Source organism: Grus americana, chromosome 2, assembly GCF_028858705.1.
Source record: "Grus americana isolate bGruAme1 chromosome 2, bGruAme1.mat, whole genome shotgun sequence".
Taxonomy (NCBI): Eukaryota; Metazoa; Chordata; class Aves; order Gruiformes; family Gruidae; genus Grus; species Grus americana.
Window position 1 is genome coordinate 93,956,720 of NC_072853.1, and position 26,594 is coordinate 93,983,313.

At 40.3% G+C, this 26,594-nt stretch overlaps 1 protein-coding gene across 8 annotated transcripts in view; it reads right to left on the bottom strand.

Moving 5' to 3' along the window:
* The window catches only part of LYRM4 (LYR motif containing 4), a 94,460-nt gene that overhangs the window by 37,174 nt on the left and 30,692 nt on the right, over window positions 1-26,594 (bottom strand). Inside the window, exons 3-6 of one of the 8 annotated variants that reach the window (XR_008576154.1) lie at window positions 14,801-14,874; window positions 12,984-13,098; window positions 11,873-11,975; window positions 9,654-10,418 (exon numbers count right to left, since the gene is read on the bottom strand). The exons of 1 other annotated variant lie outside the window; for it this stretch is intronic. The gene's annotated coding sequence lies outside the window, so the exon portion shown is untranslated. Of the gene's footprint in view, window positions 1-9,653; window positions 10,419-11,872; window positions 11,976-12,983; window positions 13,099-14,800; window positions 14,875-26,594 lie in introns of those variants that run through there. 6 more of the 8 variants (XR_008576153.1, XR_008576152.1, XR_008576156.1 and 3 more) reach the window with 6 other exon arrangements.

The window sequence follows — 26,594 nt, forward strand, 5'->3', positions numbered from 1 at the left end:
AAAGAAAAAAAAGACTCCAATTTCCCTTGGTTTCTAACAGAGTTAGTGTCATTGACGAACACCAACATGCTGAACTGTGAAATCAACACAAGACCTTAATTATACCAGGGGAAAGCACAGGAAAACCCTGGTGGGGTCTGTCTTTTTCATTTTACTTATGTACCAGATTAACGTACATCTTCAAGCAGAAATACAAAAGTGTTTCTTAAAGAACCTGCTCTGATTTAACAGAGCCTACGGTCTTGTACAACAATAGGATGGGCAGAATAGGTGCAACTACCACAGGTTGAAAAATGTCTTCTCTGTAACATTGGTGTGATTCTGTATCTGTATCAAATCATCAACTATAAGACAGGTTAAAATTTTTTGTCTGACATCAGGGCACATAATTTACAAAGGAGGTGGTAAAAGCTGACAGATCCAGGACAGCAAGCTAGAAGAAATAGAGACATAATTTTAAAGTAGGTTGTTTCTTAAGCAGACACTAATTGGGAAAGACTTGCATCTCTCTGGTTCTCATTTATATATAATGGTGGTCAAACCCACATAAAAAATACCAGGGAGCTGCAAATCTCAAGTAGTTGGAGGAATGCAGTAACAACTAATACTTATTTTTCCTTTCCCACCCTGCTTCATTCTATTCGTTTATTCATCTTTAACCCTTGTGCCCTTAAGTCTTCTCTTGCTTTCATCGTTTCTCCTATTAACAGGGCTTCCTCCTCTCCAAAAGCAGCAGCTGTGAACTACTTCAACATCTCATTTCCAAAACGAACTTCCTCTGTGAAGGGGGCACGCGCAAGCCTGTCTCAGCAGAACATGTAAGAGCCTTGGAGAGGTGCTGGAGAACAAGGGAGAGCTAGGGGAGACTCTGCCTTGCATCTTCTAATGCTGCCTTTCCCTTTCTACTTTTTGTATGACAAAACCACTAAAAAGGATGCACTGAAAAACTGCATCCTACTACTTCCTTCCTTTAATTCCATATATTGGCATTCATAATTAGATTTTGTTTATGAATTTTAAGACAGATTTTATTTCACGGTAATAGGATGATAGCCTTTAATTTTCTACAAAATACTTGTAATATTTTTGTGGCAGCAATATATAATTGCATAATGCCTCAATGTATTTTATTAAACTTCATTCATACTTCCTTAATATTCTGCATGCAGAAACTAGAATCCAGCAAACTGCTGATGGGCTGCATTTCTAAATTCTGCATTGCCTCAAATACTAGCTCAGTAAAGACTTAAACACATTGTAATTAGAAGCCCCAAGAGATCAGAGAGACTGCTATTCTAATCTGTTACGGAAAGACAGATTGAGGAGAGATCTCTGATTCTAGCGGTATAAAATTTGCAAGCCCAGAAAGCCCCTCTTTCCTTTTTTTCCCATAGAATAAAATACATAATGCCAACATGTTAAAACAATGTTAAAAATGCATAACCAAAGACACAAAAGATGACCTCACATTTAACTGCTGAATTAAATGGGGCTTGCAACACATTTTGTATTTTTAGATCTTCTGTCATACAAATATAATTTAGTTTCAATCAGTCATTTCTGTATAAATGTGAAAGAAACAGTTCGCACAGTGAACCTCTGGATTCCACATTAATCATTGCTCTGAAAGACCATTTAATTACAGCAAGAATTAAATACATCAGAATATTTCCCCAAACTTGTTCTGCATTCTCCCCAGAATTTTCTGACCATGTTCTGTCTTTGTATGAGAGCCGTTGTTCCCTACTAACATCCAGGGAAGCTCTGCCTGCAAAATAAGATACGAGTACAGATTTCTGCTCTTCAGACTGCCTGGTAACTGTATACACTGGCCGTTTCCCCATCCCAACTCCTTCAAAGTGGTTTGCAGGAGAAAATTATAGCAACATGATAATGTCCAAATATTTGCATAAGGAAGATTTTGAAGATTCCTCCAATTTCCTTCTTCTGTATATTCTATTCATCACCTTACAACCCAGCATGAAGATGCTGACTGGGCTACCCTCAGCTATAACAGTAGCTTGAACACATCATAGTTTCCCCCAAGAGTTTAAACAGTGAGTGGTCCCACAGACCTGTGGACACTGATGTAAACTTTCAACAACAAAGGAGACCCAGCCACAAATGGATGGTTTTTAGCAATATACTTTCAGGGGATTAAAGAAAAATAAATTCATTGCAACAGGTATATTAGCTATTCCTGTTGTTTACCTATGTATTTGGAAAAGAAAGTATCCTGCCTAGCCTTTTTTTGTTGCTTCATTTAAAAAAAGCCAAAGTCACCTACAAAAAATATAGAAAGTGAATACGAATCAGATGGCAACTATAAACTTACGCTTTATTAAGCCATTTTGTAGTAACTGAATTACTTCACCATCATAAGCAAAGTCTAGCACCAAACTTACAGATGGTACCTTTTTTTTAACTGTAATTTTCAATCTAATATTTTTGCTAGCTTCATGGTAACATCAACTAATACAATGTAATCTCATACTAAAGACAATGAAGAGTAAGTCAAGTTCTTATAAATCAATTGTTCTTTGTGTGAACTTTGTTTTAGTGGTAAACATACAATCTCAAAAAAGAAGAAACACCTCTTTATAGACTGGCATGTCTTTAACAAAAGGGATTGCTCTGCTTGGGAATTAAAAAAAACCCAAACAACCAACAACAGATAATTACTGAATACTGTCCCTATTAATATGAGCACAATCCCGAGAAACGAAACTTTATTGGTTTCTCGCTTTACGTAACAGTGATGTTAAAATAATTTGTTGTCATGCAGAAAACAAAACAACTGCATCAGGTTGCGTTTTACATTATCCACATTGTCCAGTAACAATTAGACTGAGTCCTTCTCTTATGCTACTTCTCTGCCTAACTCCTTGGTCCTCAGGGATGCTGTTCCAGACTGAAACCATGAAGCTGTTATGCAGCACTGATTGACAGAGTGCTGTTAAACAAGCAGTTTCATTTGTTCAGGGCATTTTGGTTGGATGGCTCAGCTGTAATGATCCTCTTGATGTAACATTATGGTTCTTAAAAACCACAATTCACTGCCACTGCAGCACTGCTATGCCAATGTGATGACCATTACTGTAGAGAATTCTCCATTAATTTACAATTGGAAACAATCACATGTTTCACTGTAGGCATCTTATAATGCCACACCACTCTCTGAACAAACTCAAAGCAAGTTTGAAGCATATTTTGTTTCAGCCTGCAGAAACCTTTTAGCATTGGTTGCCAAGAGCCACATTATAGCTCCATTAACAGGCGTTCTCTCAGATCTCATTAAGGGTTAATACACCTCTATTGCAGAAGGCAAAGCTGACTTAAAGCAGCACGTATGTATTAATTGGGCTATGATGCATTCAAACTTTGTTCATAATAATAAAGAGAATGGGGTAGACTGGGAGGCTTTATTGAAAACTGCTGCTTACTTCCAGGCACATTCTGTAAAGCAGGAGGCCACTCTTATTACATGTAGAGGATGCAGGAGATTCTCTAAGCAAAATTGAGATTTAGACACAGTAGATGTAGGTCTAGCAATCTGTGAAGTGAAACAGAAATGTTCTTGCAGTACTACAAAACCAAATGCACACACGCACAATAACCAAGTGCAAAAGACACAAATATTTTTGTGGAGAAAGTGACCGTACTTCTATAAGGGTCACTGGGGATATACATGATGGTGGCAGCAAATAATGCAACATCAATACCTATGATGTAATAACTATAGATGGCTTGCACATCTATTAAAAACTTGGGTGATCATCAGATGATAGCTCAGTGTTGCCAATGGTTTCAATGGATGCCAGACAACAGCAATGAACAAGAGGTTGGTGAAGGAACACACAGCTTTCCCCATCCTTCAAAGCGTCTGCCATCCAAAAGGTGATGCACCAGCCTGGGGATCATTAGGAATACCTACCCGCGTGGACACGACCTATATGACAGTCATTCCACAGGACATAATAAACACAAGAAATTTCTCTTATACACGCATCATTGCAAGGTCAGTGAGCATTTTTCAGAATTCACTGAAAGAACTATACATAACCTGCACTATCTTCCTTATTCTACATATTCATATTCTATTCAAAGCTTTCTGCAGAACTAGCTTTTTTGTACATTAGAACAGTTATGCTTTCTACATATACGAGGAATGATATTTTGCTTCTTCGCAGAAGTGCAGAGACCCTGCTCCCAGAGAAAAGGCAAGTACCTGTGAAAGACGCGCACAGGTTGATGATCTATTGCGTCAGGTGGTCGAGTCGCAAGAAACAGTTAAAAGGCTGTGCAGTATTAGAGGAGCCAAGATGGAGATAGAGAAGTGGTTTCAGAACCTTGCTCCTGTGGTAGACACCACAGAGAATGAGGCACCTTGGACCCTGCTGACCCACAAAAACAGGACTCTGCTTCAGTCCCCATCCTCCAGCATTACAACCAAAACCAGATATGAAGCTTTAATATCCGTAGACACGCACAAGCAAGGTCTGCAAGGAGAAACTCTACCAGCAGCACACAGTGGATACCGCAAAAGGAAGCAATGAGTGCCCATAGTGGGTGACTCTCTGTTGAGGGGCATTGAGGCACCCATCTGCCAGCCAGACAGGGAGTCAGGAGAGGTGTGCTGCCTTCTGGGAGCTAAGGTCTGAGATGTTGCCGAGAGGGTGCCACAACTTGTCAGGATCCTGCACAGACTCTTGGGTACAAAAATCCAGGTCAATGCAAACATGGACACCCCCACCCCCATCAGTGAAGGAGGAGCTGGCACGCAAACTATTACAGGAGCTTGACTCTTAAAAATTGATGGGCCCCGACAATATCCACCTAAGGGTGTTAAGAGAGCCAGCTGACATCATTGCGAGGCTGCTCTCCATAATATTTGAGAAGTCGTGGAGATTGAGGAACGTCCCAGAAAATTGCAAGAAGGCTAATGTTGCCCCCACCTACAAGAAGTGCTTAAAGGAGCATCCAGGAAATTATAGGCCCATCAGTCTTACTTCAGTCCCTGGGAAAGTTACGGAATGAATCCTTCTGCGGGCTATCAAAACTCAAATGAAGCACGTGACTGGGAAAAGCCAGCACAGATTCACCAAGGGCAAATCGTGCTTGACAAACTTGATCGCCTTCCATGACAAAGCAACCTGCTTGGTTGATGTGGGTGAGCAGCAGTCATGGTCTACCTGGATTTCTCCAAGGCTTTCAATATGGTTTCCCACAGCCTCCTCCTAGAGGAACTGATGTGTTATGGTCTAGACAAATGGTCTGTGCAGTGGGTGGGAACTGGCTGACAGGCCGTACCTAGAGGGTGGTGGTAAATAGCTCTTTTTCAAACTGGCAACCTGTCACAAGTGGGGTCCCCCAGGGATCGATATTGGGCCCAACACTGTTTAATATCTTCATAAGTGATCTGGATTATGGGATCAAGTGCACCTTGATGAAGTTTGCACATGATACCAAACTGAATGGGGAAGTAGACACTTCGGAAGGGAGAGCCACCCTGCAGGAAGACCTGGGTAGGCTGGAAGAGCAGGCTAACAAGAACCTTATTAAGTTCAACAAGCACAAGTGTAAGGTCTTGCACCTGGGAAAACATAATCCAGAACTGCAACACAGACTGGGATCCACCTGGCTGGAAAGCAGCTCTGTGGAGAGGGATCTGGGGGTCCTGGGGGACAACAAGCTCAATATGAGTGAACAGCGTGCTGCTGCGGCAAAGCAAGCCAGCAGGGTGCTGGGTTGCATCAACAAGGGCATCGCCAGCAGAGATAAAGAAGTCGTTATCCCACTCTACTCAGCGCCAGTCAGGCCAACCTGGAACACTGTGTTCAGTTTTGGTCCCCACTATACAAAAAAGATGTGGACAGGCTGGAGAGGGTCCAGAGAAGGGGCATCAGGATGATCAAAGGACTGGGAAGCCTGTTGTATGAGGAAAGGCTGAGAGAACTGGGTTTGTTCAGCCTTGACAAAGAAGGCTTAGGGGACACCTCATCACCATGTTCCAGTACTTAAAGAGTGGCTACAGAGAAGATGGAGACTCCCTTTTTACAAGGAGTCACATGGAAAAGATGAGGGGTAAAGGGTGCAAGTTACTCCTGAGCAGATTCCGATTGGATGCTAGAAGAAAATTTTTCACAATGAGAATAATCAGCCATTGGAATAATCTCCCCAGGGAAGTGGTGGATTCCCCAACATTGGACACTTTTAAGATTCAGCTGGATGGGGTGCTGGGCCATCTTGTCTAGACGGTGCTTTTGTCTAGATGGAGCTTTTGCCAAGAAAGGTTGGATCAGATGATCCTTGAGGTCCCTTCCAACCTGGTATTCTATGATTCTATGAAAAATAGATCATTCAGGGAATTGCCTAATGCAAAGGAGGCACCCTTCAAACCCATTTTTAGAAAATGAAGGCATGGCTGTGATTACTTTCCTCACATTGTAAGAATGACATATACTCTTCTCCATTTTCCCCTCTATGTATTTATTTTGGAATCCAACTTTTCGTTCCCAGTTTAGCCTTTAACTTCTTCCTAAGTGACAAGGAATGCTATGCTATGGGGAAAGAAGCTTTATGTTAGACTAAAATTCTCAGCCAGTTTTGCCCTTCCCTGCCTGGCTATATTTACAGCCACACCTTACATTACTGAGTCCTGAGCAAGCACAAAGTGCCCGCAGAAATGCTGCTGATTCAGAACTCTTCACCTACAGTGAGACAGCCTGTTACACCCACTTCAAACAGGGGTAGGTAGCCATGCAAGACACGTAGCAGGGTAGCAGCAAACCTCTGTTATAATTCTTGTTACAGCTTTGGAAATTAACATTTATTTTTTTTTAATTTAAAAGAACAAAACATTACAAAGCCAAAAGCTCTTCCCTCAACCACAAGAAAAGATGTTAAAATCATATGTAGCGTTATTACTCACTTGAATCAACTATAATGTTCCAACATGTCCTTCCCCAACTGAAATGTCATCTATATTACATGCTTTCGAACTGAACATAGTGAGTGAGAGGAATTTTTGTACAGCATTAAGGAAAATGTGACCAAGATTAAAAAGGAAGCGATGAAATTTTGATGCTCTTTCCTGAGCTGAGCACTGGCAAAATGCTACAACTTCCAGGGACATTGCTCTTCCACCTAAATATCAAATTGTAAAGGTATGAATGATGATTGATGCTTCCTCACCAGCCTAAAAGATTCTGGAATGACGAAGCAATCAGAGGTTTCTGTGACGGAGCAAGTAAAAGCGACATAAAATGCTTGAAGTCCCTTTGTCAAAAGAGAGAGGCAAAAGCCAGATGCTGCACCCTCTGAAGGCAGACATGGGAGTATAATTAGTATTGAATGTAGAACATGTTATTTTGTCCTTTTTTCCTTCCCTTCATAAGCAGCCATCTTTCCTCTGCTACAGGTATCTAGATGTACAGGGGATTCAGGAAATTAAACATTCTATATTTTACAGTCTATATTCTATACTCTATAGCTTTCTGCTGAACAGATTATCCCCCCTGCACAGTATAAGGCAGCTGAACTCCTGCACAGCACAGATGCTAAATGCTTGCTGGATACTTGGAACAGAACAACACTGAAAGATAAAGGGTTACCTTACCAAGTCTAATACCTGTTGTCATTAGAATTATCAGTATTGTATTTTATATTTAACTCTCAGACAATATTAAAAACCAGAAAATATTTGAGTGGAAAACCAAAGATCTAAATAAGCAAAGAAAACAAAACCATGCAAGGAATTAGAAGGCAAAACAAGGCTGTGGATATTATGTCTGCACTGAGGATGTAAAGTTTTTACTCTTTCACCTTCTGAGTTTGTGGGTAATGAAGTATTTTTTAAAAAATGTAAAAATACCTGACAAGTGCATTTATATAGCTATTTATAAAGTTTAAAACCAAACCAAAACCCATCCTTATAACAAATCATATGGGCACAGTACTCTATTAATTCCATTACAGTCATATTGTGAAACAAGTCACCTCTTTAAATGTCTGAAAATAATATTCACACATTATGTGAAACGTATGATACATGGCTTTTTGAATTAAGAGATGTAACATTATTTCAGTTGCATCTACTGACAAATAATTTCTTTGTTTTTAAAAGCACATATAAATTACACAACACTTCATAGAGCTAACATTTATTTTCTTACTTGAGAGAACTATCTGAAGTAACTGGAAAGTTTAGCCTTTTGAAGAGATGACTAGTTTCACAATATGACTGAAATGTATGCTACGGGTTTTCTAATGAACAGAGGAAGGAGCGTGGGCTATGAATTTTTTTAATGGACATCACATCTCTACAAAAAACAAAGACTGATAAACAATCTTTTTCTTTTCAATAATTCGCCCTACGTGCAGTTGCAGTGGGTGACCTGAGGAAGTACGTGGAAAGGGAATCTTGGAGTTTCCGGGCATACAGCATCTCTAAGACACGTTTGCTAAATGTGGCATCATCCACAGACAGCTCTGTGATGCTGCAGAGGTTTGATGCCTGTGATGTCTGGACAAGGAACCAACACGTCCTGTGCATGCCTCGGATATTCCCAGCAAGCAGCCAGGTGATCTTGCCTGTTAGAAGCAGCAGAGGAAAGACTCACGCTGGGCCCCAGGGAGGAAGGGAAAAAGTCACCGTGGGCCACAAGTCGCAATGCCAGAAGAGGATCACATTTTGAGCACTGACAGAGAAGCGATCTATGAAATCAAACAACACTGGAGCAAACTGCTGCAGCTCTAATTGGGCGGATCAACATTTTGTGCACTGATGGTGCAAGGGGTTGCAATAATAGTAAGTCCAGCGGGACTGACAGACAGAAGCGCGAAGTGCTTTAGCTCCATCTCCTCTGGGCATGACAGAGTTATTCAGCACCAGCTGGCAGGAACAAAGGGGGAGAACAGTGCTGACAGATGGAAGGAACAAGATCCCACAGTGTTCGTGGTCCTGCTCATCAAGCTGGAAGTGAGCTGAAAGAGTGACAAGACCTCTGGTCCTTTAATTTCCTTATTAGAACTGACTCAGCTTGGGTAAGATCTCAATTTGCCTCAAGGCTTATGAGCCTCATAAAGTAACTTGCAGGGCCATGAAGTCTCAAAGCAAGGCCAGGAAGGAAAAACCCATTGTTAGGATCCATCTCAGCAGACCAAGACTCACTCCAGCAAAGGATGCAAGGTCACTTAAGAAAACACCAACCCTGTCATTTTAGTAACCAGCATGAATACGTCTGAGAATGAGCCTGAAGGAGGTACCTCTGGCAAGGGAGTGGCATTTGAGCAAAGACCTAACGTCAGATACACAGCAGGAGAGAGGAGGAGAGAATTGCTCCTCGACTACCAGAAATGGCTGAAAAGGAATAGAAACTAAAGATCACAGGAGAAAAAAATCAAAGCAGAATGAAAACAGGAGCCCCAATGCACCCAAACCCTAGCTCCAGCCCAGTACACTTGAGAGCAACTGCGATGCCCATCACAGAAGTTTTGCTTTGCATAAACTACATCTGTTTATTATTATAGTTACCAACAGGACATTGCTGGGGAATATTTCCCATGGATGATTGCACTTTTAATAGTACATATAACAGAACATCTAGAATGCCAAGCTTTGTAATGACTATAACAAACATTTTACGTAAAAAACCGGAGAGTGAAAAATAGTCGTCCAAAATGCCTGTAACTCTGCTAACACACTCCTGCAAATAGCCACACACCACACACAACATATCAGTGAGAAAGCTTCAAGCCTGGAATGAAACAACATTGATGGGAGAAAATAAATGGAAAAAGGTGTCCTCTTGCTTTTTTCCCCCTTCACTGCTTTGGATGTACACATTGTCAGGCCTTTGAGCTTTGTTTAATTATTTTGTGCAGGGGACTGGAATCCTCTAACGTTTATGTGTGCATGTGAGAACGTGAACACATGGTGAAACTCAGTAGCTACGCAAACAAGTTAGGACTTTTAAACTACTGAACTATTGCTCAGCTTCTACTGTTTCAATTTATCATTCCTTAGAATTCAATAAATCCAATACCAAACCATTAAGCAATTCTGTACCTCTTTCAATAAACAACATTTGATTAACAGCAAGAAGAATGACATGGGATGGTATTACCAAGAAAACCTATGCAGTGCAATACATTTTATCCATCCTACTGGACAATAACACTGTTTTACCGACAACAGTACTGTCTAGCAATGGTAGACCCTCAGAGGGGAAATTCAGGGATGTCATTACCATCTTTGTGACTTGTGTGAGGGCTGCATAGATCTGCTGGTTTTTATCTCCCCCAAGTGGTCAAGCGAGTTCGTAAGTCCACCTTGGAGAAGCAACTTCCTCCCTCTCTAGAGCATCTTGTACAGCGTCGGGTGGAAAGTCTAGGGGTGGACTAGGAAAACTTTAAACCTGAACAAAAATTCATTAAGAGGGTAGAAAGCACAGGAAACGTCCAGTCTCAAGAGGAACTCAGTTACTGCACATAGTCCCATATAACCCCTAAATTTAATTCCTAAGTCCCTTCCTAGCATACAAGTGACTAAACTACAACTTGAAATAGTACCCATGCTTGACAGTTTACAAGTGGGTTTAATGACCTTGGTACAGATTTACTAATAATTTATAATCCAATTTGTCTTTGAAATAACTAATATTTCAAGCACCTGACACCAGAGGTATCTGAACTAGTATAATCTCATCGCAATTAATAGCCTCAAACCATTCAATTGCAATCTATCACTACTTCTCAAACAGCACTGATTACAGTTACTTTCCATTTTTCTTTAATGTCTCCTGTAAATTATAGTAAATAAGCACATAGCCTTCACCCTTTTAGTTATATGTATGTCTAAAAAGTGGTGAAAAGGGTATGGAAAAAGAGGAGGAAATCCATACTATTATTTTAGCTACACTCCGAATCTGTTACAAACTTTAATGTGACTGTAGGCCAGTTTAGACACGATATAAACGACTGTCCTCCACTTTGCTCTTTTCTTCAATCATTAAAGTTTACTTAATATTCATGAAAAATACTTCATATTCCTGGAAGCTAAAAGCCTCTATTCACAGAACAATTACACCTCTGGCTGTATCATAAATTACCTACATTGTCAGGACAACATACTTATAACCTGATCTGGAGGACCAACCCTAGATATGAGAGAAGAGCTTTGTTTTCATGCCTAACAATTAGTAAAAATGCCTTGTTGTTTATTTAAGTTATAAATATGGTTATATGCTCTTTATTTATGGTTGTCAAATATTACCATGATCACTAGGAAATCTTTCAAAGCGAGTGAAAAATTTGAAATAGGGAATTTCCACTGGTGTTTGTGCTTACTGCTCACACACACTGAATTTCCCAAGAGATATATATGCAATTTTGTGATTGATCTTCCCTAAGAAAGGTCTAGCTGGAGGCAGCTGGCTTGGGCTGGGAAAAAGCAGTCACCAAACAGGCATCTTTCTCATTATGACAGGCAAGGGTGGCATTGAAGGTGATATTAAAACACTTTTCTTGCCTTGTCAAAGCTGTCCCTGCAACTGGGATGAAACATGCACAGCTTTCCACAAACTGAACTTCAAAAGTACATCTTAACTTCTACTTCCATTGGAAAAAAACCATCCAAAAAACAACCAAAAAACCAACATGCAGAGTTTTGTGGAAACAACTTATGAATTACAACTTTGGCTTCAAGTGTATCTTTATGGATCCACTGCTGTTTTATGCCCACAACTTTATTTTTTATTTCTTATGGCAAGTGCTGGATTCTACAACAGCTAAGACTAAGGAGATGTTTTAGTCAAATTCCCATTCTCACCCCAGAAAAATTCATGATATTGATTGAAATTCCCGTGTTTACCTATTCCCAAAGCAGTATTTTCTTCCACGACGTTAGAACAAGATCCTTCCTAGATCCAGTAGGGAATACAGGAAAGACCCATAAATAAAAACTTCCTTTTGATCTAAAAAAGATTTTAAATATTTTGATCTTAAGAAATAATGCTAAAACAAATATGCTTAAAATCTGAAAGCTGACATGGATAGAAATCTCTGCTAAGTACTACTTAAATGTCACTTTCTACACCAAAAATAATCTGTAGCGCATATACAGAGAGCAGTTATATGATTACTTTTAAGAGAGAACAATGGAAATTACTGGTTTGACAAGCATCAAATTAAACGTTGCTTTTGTGCTTTACATAATTTACATATACAGAATTTGCTTTTTAGACAATATTGGCATTTGGAATTCATTTATATAACAATAAAAATATGCAACATTACTCCTGCTCAAGTTTCTTTCTTCTTTGTGTATCTATACAATAACGTTATCCTTAGTTCATTGTAGTAGTAGTTGTAAACTTTCTTTGTAACCAGTTCCTGTGTAAAAGTATTGAGCGTACAGGTAAAAGAACAAAAGCAAAAATAAAGTCCTTAATGCACTACTGTCAAGAGGAGCTTTTAGTTCTGTAAACTAAATGAGTCATTGTTGATGCTTGTTAATATGGTAGTGGAAAATAGTGTTAGCACTAGCAAATCAGGATAGGTTTGCAGCGATTTCCAACCTATGCCAACTGCCCTTCCTGGCCTTCAACCTTAAGAAAAAACAAATCTGAACAGCAGCGGTCAAATACCAAAGAGAACAACCACTGGAGCTCACTTTGTTCTCATTGCTCACAAGCTGAGTAACAGCTGTCCTTTGTGCTTTTGTGTATCAGATACAGAAAAGACCGAAAGACTTAATTCTTAACCAGCTGCCTGCCTCAGTATGCACTGTACAGGGGACTTCATGCCCACCATACAATGAATACTGAGCCATGGAATTGGCTGCACAAACAGTAAGGTGGGTAAGTGGCTTTTTAATATTATTATATTGCGCATTTCTCCTACGTAAGTTTTACAATGTATCTGCATACCGACTGCATATAACTTAAAAGCTGTGCAATATAATAAAGAAAAATGCCACTTACCTGACTTTCCATAATTTGGTCTACAAGAATTCAGAGTCTCACTAGCATGCTAAATATTGGGATGTCATAGGAGAGCAAAGAGTCAGTCTTTTGACAACGAAGAATGTCATGTAGCCTAAAAAAAAATTAAAAAGGGTTTTTGCTTCTCTAAGGAAAAAAACAGACTATATTAATTTTTCTGTTAAGCCAATCGTTTACGTTTTCCTTCCAACAGAAGCAAATAGAAGGTTTCTGCCACTTTCTGCCACTTTCACAGCTGTTTCTGCCACTCCACATACCATTTCTATATTTCTTCAAAAGAGATCCACTAATTTTTCCTACATGTTTTTCCTAAACGTAATTTCTCTGTTGATAAATAAATATATCTCCAATACATACACCACTTTCTAAATCTATTTAAACCATGTTCAGGGGCATGAACAGGGGTAAGAAAGTTGGAGGAATTTCATAGCCAGACACAGAAAATTACTGTCAATAAGAAAAATAATTGTTTCTAAAACTACAGAAAATTTACTGCAGCTTTATAATACTGTTTAAATGTTCAATTAGGCTCACAGAGTAAGAATTAAAAAACCTGCTGGATTTAAAGAACGAACCAGGTGTGCAGGTGTCTTGACATATTAATGAAAATATGACTTATAAAGGGCAGGACAAAAAAACCCAACTAACAAAAGCAAACAAAACACCCCCCTCCCCCCCCCCCCAAATTCCAGAAGACTGAATTGCAGTGTGCTGTTAAAAAAAATGTATACATCAGATTTTGTTTAAAAAAAATACAAATCACCCTTTACATACAAACAATACAAGGAAATGTACTGAAATACTGATATATAGAGTAACAGTGAGCACTCTAAGATCCTCTTATTGCAATGAAAGCTGAATTAGTGGGAAAAAGTAGGTTCAATTTTCTGCAAAGGTGTAACATACTTTACTTGTACTCAATAATCAGGCTAGACAGATACCCAATGCCCAAGTCTACAGCATCCTTTGATAGTGTGTAAAGAAACCTCAGATACAGAACATTGTATGGAAGCAAAATTCTGCCACCTTCTGACTGAAGTCACCTGAAAGCCAGGTTTACATGTGAGATCAATAAGAAAATGAATAACATTTCTAGCCTGACATGACCTGTGCACTGGTGCTTGTAAGATACTGTTGATTCTTCCAAAAGAACAGTATGGTTTACAATGTGTTAATTTCCTTCTTATTCCCAATATCTCCAATTCAAATAAACAGACCTCTATCAGGTAAAACTGGGTTAGTTGGCTTTTGGGGTAGACTATAGCAACATATTTTCCTGTGGCACTACATAGTGTTCCAGTTAACATTTCTTGACTCCTGCATGAAGTCCAGTTTTGCAAAGACAGGTGCCAGTGAAATAACAAAGACTGAACTTTAGGTTCATATACAGTTCTACACAAATTCACAACAGAATTAAGAATAAAATATTACTCAGTATTAAACAGCCAGAAAATCTCCATTGTGCCTCTACAATGTCTGACCAAAATCCTCCCACTTTTTCAATGATAATCAGGAAATTTATTACCAATGCTCACAAGTTTTTAGAAAAATTTGCTAGATGTCTACTGCTTATAGGGTTTCTATCCCCAGAAACTTAATGGGAGCAGAACTCAAAACTGAGGAAGGACAAAGTAAACTTGAATTTCTTCACAGATTACACAGGAACTAAACCAAACTCTTTAGGACCCTTAAGAATAAATTAAAAACTCACATGAACTTTAAATCCAAAGCACTGCAAGCTCTCTAAAGCAAAATTGAAAATCTAAAAGACATTTCCTAAAAGAAAATATACTCACAGAACCCAACACCAAAAAAGGTCTTCATATTCAGCAAGCCTTAAACTTTGTCATATATGTAACTGAAGAATCACCTGTTTTAAAAAGGGAGAATCCAAGACAACAGGTAAAGATAAAAAGGATAAATGTTCTATACTGCCAAAGTGTCTGACAGAACAGAATTAAAAGATGATTTTTCTAAACCTCTGTTCCTTGAAACTACTTGTCTCACAGCCTTTGCAAGTCTATTAGATATCCAAAAAAGAACATGCACAAATATACACCACTCTCCTACTCAGCTATAGGGAAATGGGATTACATTATTTTACCCTTGCAAAGTATCATTACTTAAATGTTTTCTTTCATCTCAGAAGAGACATTCTTTCCAGTGTCATGTTCTTCACATTCGTTTTTTAGCCATGGCACTGCTCACCATGCATCCTCTTTTTGGTGACTACCATTCAGTATAGGTTACTGCAGAAACATCTATAATCAATCTAAAGTTGTGTCACTTAAAGCATGGTCCTTACACGTGAGTTTCAATCTTTCAAATGAAAAGACTATGCCAACAACTACTTGCACCACAGGGAAAAATCTCAAATTGTTTATTAAGTGGCATGTTAGAACAGCACCTTTTTGCTGCCTTATAGTAAGTGCTCAAAGACGGCTTTGAAAGAAATGTGTTCCCAGGAGAACAGCAAACACATAACTCTCTTACAATGCCTTTGAAGAGGAAGGGTTACACACGTTAGTCATTGTTTTCCAAAAGACTTCTGATGAAAAGAAAGTCTGAGTTTAGCTAATGGTTAAAACAATAACATGCTAGTACTAATAATTTGTAAAGATCTTATAAAAAAACCCCACCAAACCCCAAACTCACAAAATACTGAAAACAACAACAACCCCACCACATATTTTAGATGGAAAATGAATCTTTCACAATGCTCCTACCAAAAAAAAAAGTCTATCATGAAATCACTAAACACTGCAGGACTATTCAGTGTTTTGGACTTATGGTTCTAGGTCTCAAGGAGGCTGCAAGGTGGAGCTGTCACGAGGCGAGGGGGGTGTTTCCTTCCTCCCTCAGACATGGTTCCTGTGGGAACCAGAAGTTCATCTCACAGGGAGTCAAGGAAGAGCAGTCTATCTGCAAAATACAAGGTGGTACTGGCATCTTCTTCATCCTTCGCACCTGTGTGCAGTACAGGACTGCATCCCATGCCCAAGCCCTGGGATACAGAGACCCTCACTGGCTCCAACTGCAGGGTAACTCCTTGCTCCTCCTGCCCTCCAGAGAAGTGCTGGAGAGGGCAGGTGCGGGACCAGGACAGGCGTGCAGCCTTCTGCAGGGCAGGGAAGCAGAAACGTTGTCAAGGTGGGCTGAGCAGCATGGAATTGTGCAGGTCACTGGCTCCTAACTTTGGCATCATTCAGTGTCACGTAAAGTTGGAATTGGCTTGCTGCCTATCTTGGTAGTCTTACCTTCTGCTACATAACTGTAACCTTCTTGCATTTTAGTTCCATTAGTAACAAATGGTAGAAAGAAGCCAAAATAACTGTGGGTTGATACCTACAGGACACTCCGCCAGCAGGAACAGACTAAATGTTCCTAGAAACTAGAAGTTTAGTGCTTTTTTTATAGTTACTACAATAGCAACAAAATACTTAATACTAAGTATATAGTATCACAATCCAAACAAATCTTTGAAAAGTGATTTTTCCATTCCTGCCATCCCCAAATCTCCAGATAACTTTCACAACCACAGATAAACAATTATAGTGAATTTTCAAACAGGTTAATACCTCCAAAACCTGAATCTCAGCTAAAATCAAGTGGAAATTTTTTTGCAATAAACATGTTTCTAAAAATGGCCCAATATATACTACAGCACAGATTTTTACTAAGGGTGTGAGTTTTTCTCAATGGGATATTAGAAACAGCAATTCAGCATCATTTTAGTCACAGTCTCCTGAATGTGATAATAGAGAACAGGAACATTAATGAAGAAATGTCATCAACTCCTCCTTCCTCTTCTCAGGTTTTCTGGCACTCGAAGTGTGTTGTTACCTTACTTGATCCAAAACCAATACAAATGTGACCCGGAGACACAGAAATACCTGCAATTGATTCTTTTAATATAGGATTATTTCCAGAACAGCTATTGCTTAAATGGATCTCAGTGACTTAGAATTTACATTGGCCCCCTCAAAGTGATTTCTACCAACCACCCTGCTTACCCAGTACTATAAAAAAGAAAACAAACAGAAACTTGAAATGCCCCATTATTAGTCTGAAGAAATGGCACCGAAAGATTCTTTGTGTTAAATCAGGAGATCAAGCTCTCAGTTTTCCCAAAAATTTTAGATGGGACTAGGAAGTATTTCATGGTTTTTACTACAAAAGCATTCTGACCTGATCGGTTCACAATAGCAAGTTGTTCAACACCATTCTTAAGAGACAGAGAGTAGTGAAGAGAGGAACATTTATAAATAAGTGTAACAATATCACAGGTTAAAATGTCAGGTTGAAACACCAAGTCTTTCTAACACCATATTCAAACCTACTCAACTCTTACTTTCTGTGCAAGGAAAACAGATGAAACTTTCTATTACTGCAAAAATGGCTATTCTGCTTAGAAATTAAAAAAACCCAAACACTAAATTTCTGTCTCCATATTCCAAAAAACCCCAGATGTTCAGTGAGTTTGCTTTAACTATTGTGTCCATATCCCACGTTGGGATATCCCATATCCCATGTTGTGTAGTTTGATCTGTGATTGTAACAGCTAGGGTAAAATTGTTATGTGGAATTCAAATTTTTTGCAAGAGTGGCAGGGTTTTAAAACGTTGTATCTAGGCTAATAAGTGTTAAATATATGCCATTTGACAGATCTAAAAGCAGACTGATTCACAAGTGCTATTACAATTCGTACAGCACTTCAGAAGCTTCAGGCTAATAGCAATTCATATATGTAAATTGCCAAGAACTGGCAAGAATTCTAGGTTTTGGTTTTGCTGCTTTACCAAAATCCTTCAAAGAAACTTATCGCTCCTTCACAGTTGAGATCTACAGAAGAACTAAGGGAAAGGTCATCTCAACCACAGTAGCTTTTCTCTAAATAACTCAAGCCAGATTATTACTTTAGTTGAAAAAAAAAAAAAAAAAAATCACGCTACGCAAAGGGCTATCTGATTATTCACTCATGTTTCTACAGTTAATACACCAACAAAGCATTATAAATCAAACCTGGATTTTGGAAGACTTCATGTCTCTACGACTGAAAGTCAAGTTTGGAAAACAAATTCCAGACCCTACCATCGTGTGATGTAGATTCTGATCTTTTCAAAGCATAGCCTAACTACTAATTATAGCAGGAACTCTCACACACAAATGCTTCGTTATTTAATTTACAAAGCAACAATGTGTGATGAGCAATGTTAACCTATCTCAGAAACTGCAAGCTCAAACCACAGCAGGTTTTGGAATCAAGCTTTTTGAAGCATTTCAGGTCAGTAACATCATTTCATCCCAGGACCATTCTATTCTGCTTTAAAGTATCTGCATTGCATCTCTGGTGCTGGAAATTAGTTCCCTCTGGCAGCAGCAGGAAATATAAATTAAAATGTGCATGTCATAAGTAAAAAGCAATGAGTAGTTATTGATCAGGAGTGTCCACATGCCTGCATGTTGGCTGGGAGAAACTCCACACACTGCAGAAGTGATGGTTTTTATCACTGAAGTTCAAGTGTGCCGGCACTGTGGTATACATCATACCAGCACCATGCATGGCTAAGAGTAGACAACAAGGGCAATTAAAAAAAAAAAAGAAATTATGAACAATAAGAAAGTGGGTGAAACACAATGACTGAAGATCATCATGTGCTGTTTTTTAATTACTGAGGCAGACTTAGCACAGGTATGCAAGCAACACTACAATATCAAAACTGCCTGCATGCCATGGTGGTTTTTGCATGCATATCCTGTTTTTTGGCTAGGATAGAGTTAATTTTCACCAGAAGCTGGGAGGGGACACAGCCAGGACAGGTGACCCATACCACATGACATCATGCTCAGCATAAAAAAAGGTTAGTCAGAGAGGAGCGGAAGCTCTGGGATGGGTCTGAGTGTCAGTCATTGGATCAGGTCGTCGGGTGAGAAATTACATTGTGTATCATCCATTTTGTATATTCTAAGTGCTTGCTGCTGTTATTTTCCTCTCCCTTTGCTATCCCAGTAAACTGTCCTTATCCCAACCCACAAGGTTTACCTTTGCCATCCCATTCTCCTCCCCATCGCGCCAAGGAAAGAGGGGTGAGCAAGTGGCCGTGTGGTGCTCAGCTGCTGGCTGGGGCTAAACCACGACAGTCCTCTTTGGTGCCCAGTGTGGGATTTGAAGGGTTGAGATAATGACAGATCTGACCAGAGTGTGTTAAAGCAAAGTTGTTATAAGCATTTATTATATAAGGTAAACAGTTGTTGGTCACAATGGTGTTTTGTTTGTTCACATGGCTGCGGTATGTAAACCCTCACTGTATTTCTGGAGTGACAAGGGATGCCAACAGCTGACTGTACAGGAGGCCAAAGTGTCTCTAACTGGGAATGAGTGGCAAAAGCACCCCATTGTGCCCAGAGGCTCTGTGCATCCTTGGCATAGACTACCTCCGGAGAAGGTATTTCAAGGACCCAAAAGGGTACTTACTGGTGGGTTTTTGGCATAGCTGCCTTGGAGTCAGAGGAAATTAAACAGTTGTCTGCTTTGCTCAGCCTCTTGGAGGACCTTTCTGTTGTGGAGTTGCTCAGGACTGAAGAACAACAGGTTCCAATTGCTAACCACAACAGTGCACTGGCAACAATATCACACCAAGACTCCCTGATTGCTATCCATAAGCTGATCCATCAACTGGAAAGTCAGGGAGTGATCAGCAGAACCCGCTCACCCTTTAACAGTCCCATATGGCCAGTGCCAAATTCTAAGAGAAAGTGCAGACTGACAGTAAACTATCATGCCCTGAATGAAGTCACACCACCGATGAGTGCTGCCATGCCAGACATGCTAGAACTTCAATGGGAATTGGAATCAAAGGCAGCCAAGTGATATGGCTAATATGTTTTTCTCAAAGTTTGCTTTCATGTGGAGGGGCATCCAGTGCACCTGGAATCGACTGCCCCAGGGGTAGAAACACAGCCCCACCATTTGCCATGGACTGATCCAGAGTGCATTGGCACAGGGTGAAGCTCCAGAGTACCTGCAATACATTAATGACATCGTTGTATGGGGCAACACAGCAGGAGAAGTTTCTGAGAAAGGGAAGAAAATAATCCAAATCCTGCTGAAAGCTGGTTTTGTCATAAAACAAAGGTCAAGGAACCTGCACAGGAGATCCAGTTTTTAGGAATAAAATGGCAAGATGGGCATTGTCAGATCCCAATGGATGTGATCAACAAAATAGCAGCCATGTCTCCACCAACTAGCAAAAAAGGAAACACAAGCTTTCTTAGGTGTTGTGGGTTTATGGAGGATGCATATTCCAAATTACAGTCCGATTGTAAGCCCTCTCTATCAGGTGACCGGAAGAAGAATGATTTCAAATGGGGCCCTGAGCAACGACAAGCCTTTGAACAAATTAAACAGGAAACAGTTCATGCAGTAGCCCTTGGGCCAGTCCAGGAAGGATCAGATGTAAAAGATGTGCTCTATACTGCAGCCAGGGAAAGGAGCCCTACCTGGAGTCTCTGGCAGAAAACACCAGGAGAGACTCGATGTTGACCCCTGGGGTTTTGGAGTCGGGATACAGAGGATCCAAGGCCTTCTACGCTCCAACTAAAAAAGAGATACTGGCAGCATATGAAGGGGTTTGAGCCACTTCAGAGGTGGTTGGTACTGAAACCCAGCTCCCCCGGCACCCTGACTGCCAGTGTTGGGCTGGGTGTTCAAAGGCAGGGCCCCCTCTACCCCATATAGCATCAGTTCCATGGTAAGTGGGTTGCACTGATGACACAGCAGGCTGGAACAGGAAACCCCAGTCTCCCAGGAATTCTGGAAGTGATAACAGACTGGCCAGAAGGCAAAGATTTCAGAATATCACCAGAGGAGGAGGTGATGTGTGCTGAAGAGGCCCCACCATATAATAAAATACCAGAAAATAAGAAGCCATATGCCCTGTTCACTGACGGGTCCTGTTGTATTGTGGGAAAGCATTGGAGCTGGAAGGCTGATGTACGGAGTCCTACACGATGAGTCGCAGAAGCTGCCGAAGGAGAAGGTGAATTGAGGCAGTTTGCAGAGGTAAAAGCCATCCAGCTGGCTTTAGATATTGCTGAAAGAGAAAAGTGGCCAACGCTGTACCTCTATACCGACTCACGGATGGTGGCCAATGCCCTGTCAGGGTGGTTACAGCAGTGGAAGCAGAGCAACTGGCAGCACAGAGGCAAACCCATCTGGCCTGCCCCACTGTGGCAAGATATTGCTGCCCAGCTAGAGAAGCTGGTTGTAAAAGTACATCACATAGATGCCCAAGTACCCAAGAGTCGGGACACTGAGGAACATCAAAACCACCACAAGGTGGATCAGGCTGCTAAGATTGAAGTCGCTCAGGTAGATCTGGACTGGCAACATAAGGGTGAATTATTTACAGTTTGGTGGGCCCATGACACCTCAGGCCATCAAGGAAGAGGTGCAACATATAGATGGGTTCATGATCGAGGGGTAAACTTGACCATGGACACTATTGCACAGGTTATCTATGAATGTGAAATACATGCTGCAATCAAGCAAGCCAAGTGGTTAAAGACTGTCTGGTATGGAGGATGATGGCTAAAATATAAATATGTGGAGACCTGTCAGATTGATTACATCACACTCCCACAAACCCACCAATACAAGTGCCATATGCTTACAACAGTGGAAGTAACTACCGCATGGCTGGAAACACATCCTGTGCCTCATGCAACTGCCTGGAAAACTATATTGGGCCTTGAAAAGCAAATCCTGTGGCAACATGGCACCCCATAAAGAATTGAGTCAGACAATGGGACTCATTTCTGAAACCCTCATAGACAGCTGGGCCAAAGAGCATGGCATTGAGTGCGCGTATCACATCCCCCATCATGCACCAGCCTCTGGGAAAATGGAACGCTACAATACAATGGACTGTTAAAGACAACACAGAGCAATGGGTGGTGGGACTCTCAAACAGTGGGATACTCATTTAGCAAAGGCCACCTAGTTAGTTAACGTGAAGAGATCTACCAATCGAGCTGTCTCTGCCCAGTCAAAACTTCCACATACTGCAGAAGGGGATAAAGTCCCCATAGTGCACATGAATACATTGGGGAAGACAGTCTGGGTTAGCCCTGGTTCAGGCAAAGGCAAACCCACCTGCAGGATTGCTTTTCCTCAAGGACCTGGGTGCACTTTGTGGGTGATACAGAAGGAGGGGCAGTCAAATGTGTATCTCAAGGGGATCTGATTTTGGGTGAGAATAGCCAATAAATTAAATTGTATGATGTTAATTGTTAAATAACCGTGCCATTGTATGTCATCACTACTACAATTGCTATATGCCATATCAATGGTATTACAGTAAGAATCACCCAAATTAACTAAGTGCAGCGATGATGGAACTAGAACTGACTTCAGCAAGCAGCACCCAACAACTTCCTAGAAATTGACATGTTCAACCCACAGACTGTGAGCATGGGCCATGCCAGATACACCAGCCATGAGCTCCGGATGTAGCATGCAACAATCCAACAGTACACATCATCACTCCTGCCCTAAGAGACTGTTATGACAGATGGAGCCCAAAGTCATGGACTAAATGAACTCAACAGACATTTTAGAGGGATGGCCCATAGACTAAGGGAATGATATCAGCATGTATATACGTATTTATATCTCTATATATCTATCTATATCTCAAAAACAGGAAAAGTGGTGGTGATTAATTGGAAGTGTAGGATCTGGGTATGACATAGATGGTATAGAATAAGGGGTACATAATGTCCTGCGTTTCAGCTGGGTAGAGCTAATTTTCACAACAAACTGGGAAGGTACACAGGTAGGTTAGCTGACCCAAACTAGCCAAAGGGATATTTGATACCTTATGATGTCATGCTCAGTATAAAAGGGGGAGGATGGGCATCAGGTTCCGAGTGGTGAGCAAACTGCATTGTGTATCACCCACTTTGGATATTTTAAGTACTACTGTTGTTCTTTTCCTCTCCCCCCGTAAACTGTCCTTATCCCAACCACAAGGTTTATCTTTGTCTTCCCATTCTCCTCCCCATACCACCACACGGTGCTTAGCTGCTGGCTGGGGCTAAACTGCAATGGGTAAGTGTGAAGCCACTTAGGGTACGGGAAGCCATATGTGGATACCAGGCAGGAGTATTCAGCTATGGCCAGGTTGGTCCTTTGAAACTGCAAAGGCCTGAGCTACCAGTTATGCTAAGGTAGGGGAACATGAATTATTACTTGTGTCCACAATCAAGAAAAACATATCTAGTCCCACACCTACAAGACTGGTCCATTGTCACCCCAAAATACTAATCATGTGATCTAGTTACAATGTTTAAAAATACCTCTTCATCTGTTAAAAAGGACCAGCCACGACGTACACAGCTCCTAATGTGCCACCACTACAAACCTGACATTTTTTGAGAGCAGATCTGATAGGAAAAAGGAGGAAGTTGCATCTAGAAACTTAGTGTACATTAGTGCAGCTCATGCAGAGTTGATACTGAAGGTGCACTGAGTCTCTCATACTCATATGGAATTACACAGAGAACCATGATCACAGCACTCTGCATTTGCATTTATTTACTGTACTGGTCTACTTCCAATACACTAGTAATAGATCGACTAGTGGCATGCTAAGCATAAATTTGCATTCATACAAGAAACATCACATTAACAATGCTGTTCTAGAAGTCATGTTGCAAAAGAAGATGTGGTGTTCATCTACAAGGACAGGACTGCAAATACATCTGCCTCATCACTGTGATGAGCTGCAATTTGTCATTTTTTTATGAAACATAGGACCATGGACATTCAGTGTCTCTCCTCATGCGCCCAAGAGAAACTTCTTTAGCTGTACGTCTATTCCATAAACCTAAAAACACCAAGCCAAAATGAACTAAGCATTGTATGTTTAAGAATATCAACTTTTAAGAACTTGGTGGTTGAATCTAACGCATAAAGGTTAGATGAGAATTAAGGAAAGGAAATACAAACCCCCAATTATTCCACAATAAGACAGGCTATGCTTTTATTCCTTTTGTTGAAGAGACTCAGGAAAGCATTACTACAAAAACATGTTAAAATGAGAAGCAAATGGCATTTAAAACAGCTTCACTTCCTACTTAGGGTAGACCTGAGAGCAAGGGGAGCAAGTATATAGGAAGGAAAGTGCTTGAAGAAAGAAATAAAAGCACAGTAGCTAGCACTTCTCTGCAATATTATTATCAGCCTGCTGAGAGCAATTACAATAGCACAGACAGCACTTGCTTTATTGTGACCTTATTGAATTAAATCTGAGGAAAAAAACTCTGAGATTCAGCAGGGAATTTATTAGAAAATTTTAATGCCAACTTAAATTTGATCCAAAGGCCTCAATATTAAAGGTCATATCCATTACTATACTGTAGGAAACCTTGGATCTCTCTGTTCCTGTGTTCCACCCTTTCTCAGTTCTGTTTTCTTTTGCCAGAGTAGGTCAAACTCTCCTTCTCTGAGCTTTGCAGCACTCTGTATTACAGGTACAAGACTGCTATTTACATTTTAAAAAGCCTCAGCCAGCAAGTCAAATAAAGAACTCCAATCTTACTTTAAATGAAAAGTTGAAAACGAAAACCAAGATCAAGCAGCACTGACAAAACCAATGTGCTGTAGAGCTGGGTTTTACCACCTTACATGGATATACAAAAAAATGTAACCTTATCTTCACTGAATTATCTGCTGCTACTTTCAGATCAACTATCATCATGACAGAGGAGTCAGGTATGAACTGACTACTGACTTGCACAGAACGGTGAAAGCTGTGTAGTGTTTTAAAAACCCAAATTCTTAACTCCAGATCATTGCAAACCTTTGAAACTGGAAGTACCATCACTTAAGTCTGATCAGCTGAGCTTCAAAGGCTCCTTGTTTGTATGTCAGCAAGCACAACAGTGCCAATGCTTACTGGGTACTTCAAGACCCATCATTCCTCTACCCAGAGCTTTCAGCTTTACAACACGAGATGCACATGCTAAGCACCTGTGAAAAATATAAAGTGCACTGTGGAGCTCATGAATTACTCTCTGAAGGAAGCACTCCCCACAGATTTGCCGGATAGCTACGTGAAGTTACTCTCCTTTTAGCTAAAGATTTAGGAAAGAATAGAAACATAGATGGCCTGTACTTTACCAAAAGGTGAAAAAGACCACAAGTTCTACTTTTACACTGTATTGATTTTTTCCAAGTAGGGAACTGTATTAGAGGGAAAAGTCTCATGTTCTTGAATGCTTATGTAATTTTGGAGCGTACATTCTAGTGACTTCCAGAGTACCTTGAGCTCTTGAGCACCCATATAAGTCAGCATAAATGTGCAAACATAAGACTAGATCCTTGCTATCAATCTGCTCAGGTACTCTCTGAACAAAAGAGCCATCCCTCTCTTTTCAGCCAATGAAAATATACATTATGGATATTCATTACACTCCTTACTTTCTCAGTAGCCTCAGTATTCACTCAATGTAGGATGTCTGAGGAAAGGAAGAAGGTTAAAAGACAAGTTTCCTGTACCAGGCTCACTTAGGTTTCAAGATATATCCAACCTGAGGACCTGGTAGCAGCAATTCCAGTCTACCTCAAAAGTAGTGGAAAACCTGGCAATTGAACTAGTTTAACCTACCATTCAGGCTATGCTGGCAGTAAATATATTTTTGGAGGACAGCACATGAAAATAATCTTTTCTGAACTTAATTCACACAAGATTTTACATTCTTCACGTTAACAGCCAAACTAAATTTAGGTTCATGTACATCTTAGGTATCTTAGGTTTGAAATCAAAAGGGCAAATACGATTTGAATGCCACTGAAAGGTCACCACTTCTTAAAGACTTGTGTTCACACATTCACACGCCAATCCCAGGTTACCCTTCTAGACATGGATGCAAACAACCTCTAGTTCAGAACCTGCACAGCAGTTCTGTGGCACATGCCATATCAGCTACACCCTAGATACCTGTTTTTGTAACTAAATATAACTCATTCACACAAGCACCCTACTACAAAGCCCTCTACATGCAACATGAATGTACTTAATCTGCCACGCTAAAGAGCAGAGATAGAAACTTCAATCACGACACTAGGTAGGATGGCATCAGGCTTCATACTAATGTTTAACTCGCCTGTTTGCCAGCCATTTTTCTCTCATACAAGTTCAAAGTAGTGAAATAGAAACTATCGGTCTATTAACAATAGTTTTCGACTAACAGTATCTTCTTTGAAATACAGAGAAATATGATATTTTAGAGTACTACGCTAGAGTACTATGTGAAGGTGGCACTGGGACTGAGAACAAAAAAGGCAAAAGGAACATGAATGCAGACATGTCTGATCTTGAATTGCTCAAATGACAGGGAACTTTGCTACCTGCATCAAGATTTAGATGTTTAAATCAGTCCTTTAGTTTCCTAGGACTGAGACCCTGGTGAATTTTTTACTCACCTCTTGATAAAGGGGGTTTGGTATCATCAGGTATATAAATATTCTTTTCCTACTGTTTAAACGAGGTTAGTCATAGCCATTCTCCAGCTCTTTCAACTCCT